This window comes from Brienomyrus brachyistius, chromosome 1 (genome assembly GCF_023856365.1).
Source record: "Brienomyrus brachyistius isolate T26 chromosome 1, BBRACH_0.4, whole genome shotgun sequence".
NCBI classification, from domain to species: Eukaryota; Metazoa; Chordata; class Actinopteri; order Osteoglossiformes; family Mormyridae; genus Brienomyrus; species Brienomyrus brachyistius.
The window spans coordinates 36338787-36349201 of NC_064533.1; positions in this window are offsets into that span (position 1 = coordinate 36338787).

Sequence of the window (10415 nt, forward strand, 5' to 3'; positions counted from 1 at the left end):
AATAACAGACCTACCAAAGGCCCGTGGACGAATGCAGCCGTAAGACCTTCATAAGTTGTAAATGTTTGATTAAGAAGGGTAAATGTGCTGTTGTACAACCACAGCCTGCCTTTATGAATTAAACGGGACCAGTAGAGCATTTGGTAAATAGCTGTAAAATCAGCCATTACTATTATGAAGTTTTGTAAGAGCAAGGCAATGTTTTGTATTATGACGTCAAACAGCATTCATCTGCAGATTTATGTGATAAAGTGATAATTGACAGGGGAGACAAGTCCAATGACACTATAAGTGACATATTCAGCCAGATGTAGCCATTAAATAATATTAATCCGTCATAGTAACTTTAACTCATCTTGACCCAATACATAATCTTGTATACAAAGCAATTAGAAAGTGCTCACCTTATCTTGGCTGACTCACAAGCTCATGTGTCCTGCTCATGTGTGTGTGGCCCAAAGACATCTCCATACACAGAGGTCTCATCTAGCTTTCTTCACATGAACGCTGCACTTGGGCAGTTTTGATGTACAAGCCGACGTTTCCCTATTGGTCATAAGCAAACACGCTCAACCCCCATTATTCACACACATATAAACAGTAGCATAGTATGTCAGAGACCTCTAACCTTCACATGCCTTGAAGGACCCTACCATTACACTCAGCAGCAATGTGTCTGAGCAGATCTCCGCTTGCAGAACATCTACCAACACCAGCTGCTAATATTTCAGGCTACTCTAAATAAAAGCGGAATAACTACTGTCACTCCGGTTTCCCCCCACAGTCCAAAAACATGCTGAGGCTAATCGGAGTTACTAAATTGCCCATAGGTGTGCATGTGTGCGTGAATGGTGTGTGTGTGCCCTGCGATGGGCTGCCCCCCCATCCTGGGTTGTTCTCTGCCTCATGCCCATTGCTTCCGGGATAGGCTCCGGACCCCCCGCGACCCAGTAGGATAAGCGGTTTGGAAAATGGATGGATGGATGGGTAACTACTGTCCAAAGTACTGAACACATGCAGGCCACACAAACAAGAAATACCTTACCAATGATATGCAGTAGAGTGCAAAATATTAGCCAGGCAAAGAAAATATTTAAAGCTATTTATCTGGGTAGCAAGTGCAAATTAACAATAACACAATACAAACTGGAAATTTCTTCTGTTCTCCAAAAAGTTACTGATGACTAGATGAACACCTCAGCCCCCTAACTGCTTAGGGGCAATTAGTTAGTTAAATAACTCAATAAGATATTGATTAACCAAACATTGTGTGCTAGCAGGGGAGGTTTTGAAACTGCTACGCTGACACACCTTAACAGACATCCAACATAAAGGTCATTTAAACATCTTTTTCTTTGACTGTTTAAGACTTGCACAGTATTATATAAGCATGTGATTTTCAAAGGCCGTGTCAGAGCCACCCCTGGCTGTGCTGTGGTGTGACTGCATGCAGTAGGGTGCATCAGCACAAGATCACTTTTTAGAATTCATTAAAACGGAGAAGGTTGGGGACTGTCTGACTGTGTTTCAAGTCACTGCGGATACTCTAAGGCTTGCCAAATAAAACCCATTTTCTGACTTCCAGAAGATAATCATATTGTTTCATACAATTGCATTTTGGGGAAACCCAAAATCTTAAGAAAGACTGTTTCTTAGATTAAAGGGAAATCTTTTGAATCCCAGCAATTAGATTGTGTTGGCCTCAACATGCCTTATTTTTGCTCAGAAGCCCCGGGAGAGCCATGGAACAGTCCAGAAGAGTGTATTTCCAAAATGGTTATTAGCAACTCTTGCTCAAGATCTGCTGGGTTACATGAATGTTGAAAATCAGTCAATTCCAGCCTCACCCTTAGGTCTGATGTTCCCCCGACGCACAAGGTCCACAACAAGCTGAAATGGCGCAGGGGATGACTGAATGTATGCATAAGCATGAGGGCAATGTGCAAATTAGCACGCTGCAATCCTGTGGACCCCTCTTCGTCTTCTGCGGCAGTGGATCAAGCAGAAGCTCATCAACCTACTGGTGCCAAGATCTGAGAATGATGGATTATCCCGTCTTTTGATTCCCAAATCCCTGCTTCTCTCAGAGAAGCTGAACAGACTTCTGTCCATTGCAGAAACATTCTTACATACTCTCAGACGACGGGGGAGGGGGGGGGATTTCCTACTCATCTCTGCCATAAAGTCATGTGGGTGGAATCCAGTCTTACAATCACACACTGGGAAAGAAGCTGTATTGAAACCTCGTCCATTGTTCTCAGGGACAGGACAAGGATTAGGCTAGAGGTTCTTAGAAGGAGAGCACATTGTCCCTCCACTTTGATGACTTAATACAGTGAAACAATGGACAGGAACAAATACTGTTACTGGACACTGACTGTGTGGAGTAAAGCTGGTCATGGTCACCATGACATCCAGCATACAGCCACTAGTGTCACATGACAACATCTGGTGTGGTGCTTCAGTCAATAGTCACTTTAGGTTTTGCATTTGGTAGCGTCTGTATGCGTGTGCAAACAAGGCCTAATGAGATTCTCTCAACATCTTCATGAAAATACGGCACTTTTCAGACACATCTGTTACATTTCAGCTACGTCGCTCTTGTGGTTTCATCAACTCGCACGAGTAATCAAAGTTGTTCAGGTGATGACCATCCATTTGGGCACACTGGAGATGGACCCTTCCTCGACACTAGTTCACCTCAAGATCCACAAGTACAGTCTGGCTAAGCTCAGCATGGGAAGAATGCTTGGGGGGGGACACAGTAACATGAGTAGAATGAGTAAAACACTTGCACTGCAATAGAAGTTAAATAAATGAATGAATAAATGAATGTGGACACACAGAAACAAGTGCATGGTGACAGAAGCAAGAGAAGCTCCTCTTTGTGAAATGCTGTGAATTTCCCTTCCAGGTGCACATGTTCCTACTGTATGGGTATCTACTCCCAGCAAGAGAAGCATGAAAAGGCAATAACATCCATTTCCAGGAATTGCATACCTGAAAAGAATCACAGGATTTCCAACAGGACAAAGGCCTATTTATTGCAGGGTGCTCAGATTCACTTTCTAAAGTCAATTAAGAGTCACTGCATGGGGACCCCCACATAAACACAACAACTCTGTAGAAAGACTTTTTGAATAAGATTAGAAGCAGAAACATAATGTAATACAAAGCCGCCCACCAGCCACTTATGCTGTCATCAGAAATGCCACATTAGTGTATTTTAGGTTGCTTGGTAACAAAGTACAGAACTCAGGTTCGCATTTTGGACATTTGTTCATTTTGATATTCTTTGTTGAAGCCAATCAGGTCTATTACCCACTGAAGGGTACTCAAGGGGACCATTTTTCAGGTCCTCACAAAGATCTGTGAATGCAATTGGAAAACTAATCAAAAAACAAGTAAAAAGTCACATATTTTATTTGGTTACTTAAATGGTTAAGCTGTAGTGGGTAATTAGTTGCTCAGAATTCCAAGGGCAGATGTGCTTTTATTTTGAAGTTATGTTTTTCTTCTGGCCAGAGTTTTTTGCACTTTATTGGCAACCGGATATGCTCCTTTTTTCATTTTTTTATTATTAATAAAGTTTTTCATTCTCCTCCACAAGAACAAGCTGTCTCCTGTCTTTTCTCCCCTCGCCATATTGGTGAACCCAACGTACGTTTCCGAGCAAATTTCTCTCAGCATGTCAGCTAACACTGTGGCTTTTAAGGTCCCGGAGAACTGGCGTGAAAATGCCACTGTGTGGTTCACACAAGCTGAATCTCAGTTCGCCGTCGGGGCATCACGCAAGACGACACCAAATACTATTATGTTGTCGCTACACTGAACAATGCCACAGCATCATGGGTGCTGAGTTTTCTCCAAGATCACCTGGCGGACGGCAGATACGAGGCTTTTAAGTCGCTGCTGCTTTCTACTTTTGAACTGTCAGAGCCTGAGCGAGCACGTCGACTTCTCGCCTTGCCCTCCTTGGGAGACCAGAAGCCATCGGAACTCATGGACCACATGCTGTCTTTATTGGACAGACATTGGTAAGGAGAGCATGGTTTTCCCCTAGCGGTTGCCAACGGCAGTTCAATTGACACTTTTGGAGAGCGGCCAGTGGACCTTTGTTTTCATGGACAGCGTTTCCGGTGGATTTTTGTGTTGGCGTCCATTTCCACCCCATTGTTGGGGGCTGATTTTTTTGTGTGTCAACAATTTGCTGGTGGATGTCAAAAACAGGCGTCTGATCAACGCGGAACCTTTTTGCTCTTTTCCATGCACCCTTAGTGAGGCTGACCCTTCCAACCTGTCTGGTATTTTGGCTTCAGCCGACATTTTCCAGCACCTCCTGGCAGAGTTTCCCAATCCCACCGTGCCCACCTTTTCCACGTCCTCAGCTAAACATGGTGTGGAGCACCACATCACCACGGCAGGCCCACCAGTGCATGCCAAGGCTAGGCGCCTGGACCCTTAAAAGCTGGCTGTTGCCAGAGAGGAGTTAGAGCATGTTGGAGCGTTTAGGCATAGTTCGGCATTCTGGCAGCCCCTGGTCTTCTCCTCTCCACATGGTGCCCAAGCCTGGGGGTGGATGGCGCCCCTGTGGGGATTATAGGCGCCTTAATGATGCCACTACCCTGACCGTTACCCTATCCCTCACATCCAAGATTTCTCCGCCCGTTTGTTGGGAACTGTCATTTTTTCAAAGGTAGACCTGATTATGAGCTACATCAGGCCCCAGTACACACTCAGGACAGCCCTAAGACTGCTGTCGTCACACCTTTTGGTTTGTTTGAGTTTCTCAGAATGCCTTTTGGGTTAAAGAACGCGCCCCAAACTTTTCAGTGTTTAATGTACAGTGTTGTGCGGGACATGCCTTTTCTGTTTATTTAGATGACAACTTGGTTGCTAGCAACACTTTGGAAGAGCATTTGAGGCATCTCTAGGCATTGCTTGCGCTCATGGGTTATCACCATTTCATCCCTGGGGCTGCCCACATTATGTTTCCCCTGTACTCTGCACTCAGGGGTGTTTCATCCAAGGCAGTGGTTGACTGGACTGCGGAGTGGTGCTAAACAGGCCTTGGTGGACGCTACGTCGCCAGCCCACCCCTTGCCGAATGCTCCCATTGCCGTCACTACAGATGCTTCCGATGTTATACCCCAATAAGCACAAATACAGGACTTTTGACTATGAGCTCCTCCATCTGTACTTAGCTGTGCGCCATTTCCGCTTCCTGCTAGAAGGGCTTCCGTTCACTGCTTTTGCGAATCACAAGCCAATGGTAGCTGCAGTGCGCAAGATTTCTGACCCATGGTCTGCCCGTCAGCAGCGTTAGCTGGCGTTTATTTCTGAGTTCACCACAGACATCCATCATGTAGCTGGCAAACACAATGTAGTGGCTGATTGTCTCTTGCATTCAGTGGTTGGTGCTGTCCACTGTGGTTTGGATTATGCCTTGCTTGTCAGCGGGCTAAGATTCAGCTGTACACCAGGGCCCCTCTGGCACCATTCCAGAATGTCGTTTTGATCACGTCCACGTGGATTTGGTTGGTCCGTTGCCACCATCCCGTGGTTACACACACCTTTTGACCATCGTTGATCAAACGGCTCGCTGGCCGGAGGTGGTGCCATTGGCCTCCACAGCCACGGCAGATGTGGCTCGTTTTTCATCAACTCCTGGGTCTCTAGTTTTGCTGTGCCTGCCAACCTGTCGTCTGACCGTGGAGCACAGTTCACCTCCGACTTGTGGAGTACGAATGGCCGAGAGTTAGGGATCACTCTCCACCGTATCACTGCTTATCACCCACAAGCTAACGGGTTGTGTGAGCACTTTCACCGCTCTCTGAAGGCTGCCCTTTGTGCGTCTCGTCAGGGTGCTTCTTGGTCTGACAGGTTGCCTTGGGTTTTGCTTGGTTTGTGGACAGCTCTGACGGCCGACCTGCAGACTTCATCTGCTGAGTTGGTTTACGAGCACCCTTTGAGAGTTGCCTGGTGATTTTCTCCCAGATGCGTCAATTTCATGGTCAGCTGAGCAAGAGCGCTTGGTTTTTCGGGACACTGCGGCCGCTTTCGGTCCAACACCCACGTCGCACCATGGTTTTCAGCGGCCTCATGTTCTCCCGAAGCTGGCAGACGCTGGTTTTGTTTTTGTTCGGTATAATGCCCATCGCGAACCTTTGTGGTCCCTGTATGTCGGGCCATTTCGCGTGCTGCAGTCTGGGGACACGTTTTTTGTTTTAGACAGGGGTTGTAAGGCCGACCATATTTCTGTGGATCGTTTGAAGCCAGCCCATTTGGACTTGAATGCTCCGGTGCTGCTGGGCCAGCTTCCTCATTGGGGTCGTCTGCACTCTTAGGTCCCGGCACCAGCTCCAGTTGTGCCTGCTCCTGCGGGAGATACTGTGAGCAGGTCCAGGCGAGTGATCTGACTCCCTAAGAGGTGCTTTCCTCGGCCCTTGTGAATTCTGGGGGGGCCTGTGTAGTGGGTTCTTAGCTGCTCAGAATTCCAAGGGCAGATGTGCTTTTATTTTGAAGTTATGTTTTCTTCCGGCCAGTGTTTTTTGCGCTTTAGTGGCAACTGGATATGCTCCTTTTTTCATTTTTTTATTATTAATAAAGTTTTTCATTCTCTTTCACAAGATCAAGCTGTCTTCTGTCGTTTATCCCCTCGCCACAAAAGTTAGGGCTGGGTAGGGGTTGGGATTAAATGTTTCCCCATAGAAATGAGTGGAGAGTCCCCACAAAGTTATAATTACAAACCTCTGTGTGTGTGTGTGTGTGTGTGTGTGTGTGCAGGAGTAGGTGGGGTTAGGCTGGGGGTGAGGGGGTGACAGAGGCAGCAGCCCTTAAAGGCACAGCAGGGGAGGCTCTTTGAGATGCAGAGGGGGTAACTGAGGGGCCCAGCAGGGGCAGGGGGACGAGGCTGGACACGCGCTGTGGAGAGGCCCGGAGCCCACAGGGTCGCGCTCAGACCCTCGAGGATATGTGCTCATGGGGGGAAGGCGGCGGTGGAGGTTCCTGCTGGGGGCCCTGGAGAGGCAACTTAATCCACCCTGACTCAGACAAGAGATTAAGAGACTCCTGTTGGGAAGCTGCCTTTCTTCACCAGCAGCTCCTGCTGCTTGCTGTTTTACTTCTGATTCCCTCAGTTCCAATTACAGCACCAGTCGGAGCGTTATTACGGCACAAGAGGGGGATGTCCGCCGGCCTGCCACTGCAGCCCTGGCTTTTTGTCCCGCTTTTTTCCCTTCAATGGTTAATATTTCCTCGTGTTTAGAGACAATGGCAAACAATGATCCCTATCCATAGCTCTCCATGCAAGGCGGAAAAGGGTGAAAAGGGGTTTCTGCTGAGGGGGGGGGGGGGATCTGCATGGGAAGATGGCAGCTCAGCTTTCCCTCACTCTACATCAACGGGAAAATATTCTGCAGTCACTGTTATACATCAGGTTCAGTCATTTCCCTCATTTGTACGTCAGACTGGAATAAACAAAAAATAACAGGCAAATCCGCTGCCCAAAAACCCACTGTGCCTTCACTAACACTCTGAAAGGGATAGCTGTTTTTACATGGTGTTTTTCTATAAAGAAATACATCGCTGTGTGTCTAGGGTGACAGGTAATACAGAGGTGCAGGGCATAGATTTGCAGAGAAAGAACTTACCAACCAATACTGTTTTCTTCACAATCGCATGGGAGACGTTAAGGGGTCAAGAGCTCTGCTCAAAGGTCACATTCCTCTTTTTACCCAGGAGAACAAGATGGCAAGGCAAACACTGGCGCGGCACATGCCTGGTGCCCCAGGGCCAGGGGTGGGGGGCCATCAGCTGCTCAGCTTGTACGTGCAGCCCCAGTCTGCATGAGGGACAAGGCTGAAGGACTCACTTCAATTCAGCGTGAGGAAGGCAAGAAATTGTCATCTGACTTGCTTTTTTTAAATTGCAGGAAGCCAAAGCACCCATTTCTGTGTAAAATGTCAGCATGGCGTATCATGTGGGTCTAATACTGGAGGATATGTGACCAAGACGCACAGGATTTAGGCCTCAGTCATTTGGATGGCGCACGATGAAGGTCTGCTGCAGCCATTGTGTTTCTGAGCTACTCAACAGAAGATTATTTATCAGTATGGGCACTTTGCACATTTACATTTTTTATGTATCTTAACCTTAATTTTTACTATAGGGAGCTCTCAGGGAAAATCAAAGAAACAAACAAATTTATTTTTGTATAGTGCAGTATCTCGACATTACATCGTCTCAAAGTGCTTTACAGCATCCTCACCCAAAGCCCCCAGTGAGTAAGTCAAAGGCGACAGTGGCAAGGAAAAACTCCCAAGAAGGAAGAAACCTTGGGAGGGACCAGACTCAAAGGGGGAGCCCATCCTCCAGGGGCCGGCAGGGATAGTCAAATAGGAGAGATGGTTAAGTGCCAAGTCACACTGTCCAAATCATAAGATGTGGAAGATGACACAGGCAGAACGGCGAGCTGGATGCAGGGACGTCACTGATGGTGGCGACATCACATGTAGTAGGGTATGCTGGACATCTTGATAAATTGAGGTCTCCAGGCATCACCCCCCCCCCCCCCCCCCCCGGGAGGAGTATGAGAAATAAAATGTACAATTAGTTAAAGTAGAGGAGGCTATAGGCAGTGCTAACAGCTAGGTGAGAGCAATATGAAGTGCAATGTGCAAGCTCCGGCAGATATGGCTATGGAAGCATCAGTAGGAGGGAGAGGCAAGTGGGAATGCAGGCATGGGGAGTCCCTGAAATGTCAGCACTCCAATTCCACAAGGGATTGTGAATCTAAAGTGACAGCACTGACAGGTCAGTTTATCCAAAGCCAATGGCACCGATCCGCACCCAGCTCTACACCTCACACTATAGGTCTGACTGGGAGTGAACAGTTAGCTAGAGTTAGAACTAGTGTCCCTATACGCTAAACTAAACAGATGTGTTTTTAGTCTAGACTTGAATATTGAGAGTGAGCCTGAAACCCGTACTTCCGGTGGAAGACCATTCCACAGCTGAGGAGCTCTGTAGGAGAAAGCTCTGCAGCCCGCCATAGCTCTTTCTACCTTAGGCACTAGCAAATATCCTGCATCTTGAGAACGAAGCAAGCGTGGAGGGTTGTATGTGGTCAGCAGATCACTAAGGTATTCTGGTGCAAGGCCATTCAGTGCTTTATAGTGTCATACCCGGCCCGTACGATGCTCGTGTGTGCCACGCCCCCCTGATTATCCACGTGTGCTTCCCTGATTGTACCCAGCTGTGTCTAGTTATTTTCAACCAGTCCTGTCTATTTGAGTCCATGTCTTACCAGAGTTCAGTGTCTGTCATTGATGTTGCTGTGCGTCAATGTTCTGTCCTGCCCTATCCCCCAATTAAACCCCAGTTTTCCCCCGATTGCGCTTGCCTTGCCTGTTTCCTGCCTGCCGACCTGCCTGTGCGCATTACCTGCGCCGTGGATCGTGACATATAGGTTAATAGCAGTATTTTATAGTCAATTCGAGACTTAACTGGCAGCCAATGGAGGATAAGACCGGTGTGTTTAGTCATTTCATTGCCTGCATTTTCTGCTGTTTACTGTACTATTGCGCATTTTATAAGTAAACTTTGATTTGATATTTGATTTTTGATTTAGATTGATGTTTCATTTGTGGACTATGATCAATAATTCAGGTTTGTGCCAGAATGTGCAGAATGTCAGTATATCTTTTCTATTGGCCACAAATACTGAAAAATGAAGATTCACCTGTAAGAAGGAAATGACTCCTCTGTTCTTTTTCTACATTCTACATTCGAATTTTGCCCAAGGCCACTCGTTCCATAATATGAAAATCACTCATTTCCTGATTGCAAGAAAAACATGCACATATTTTCCATAGCTTCTGGGGTCATTTAAGATATGTGTACAAGCATGTGTGTCTGTGTATGTATAACACTACAAGAGTAAGGGCTGGGGTTAGAAAGAGAGGTGCCGTGAGGGAGGTGAATTTGGGGAAGTTGTGCAAGGGTTGCTAGCTGGGTAGAGAGTTTACCCAGCATTCAAGTGTGTTTTTACAGGTGCGTATTGCAACTAGTGGCCCTCTAAGGGGAAGAGTAACAGATCGATAGGCATCGATTGAGCAGCCCATGAGTAAAGACTTTTAAGGTCGCATCCAAGGTTCAAACACGGCATTCTATCTAAATCCCTTAAAGAATATCTAAACCCCCTTAAGAACAATTTTAATTGGAAGAGAAATCCAAATGCCTTCAGTTGACTATACGCTGCATTAATTGACACCGTGCGCCTCATCGGGATCCCCATGCACAAACCATGCTCCGGGCCCCCCCCCCGCAGATCCACAGAGGCACATCAAACCCAGTTCACTTTCAGTGCCTCCAATAAACCACTGGTCATAATGGACATGAGGTGCTGCATCAGT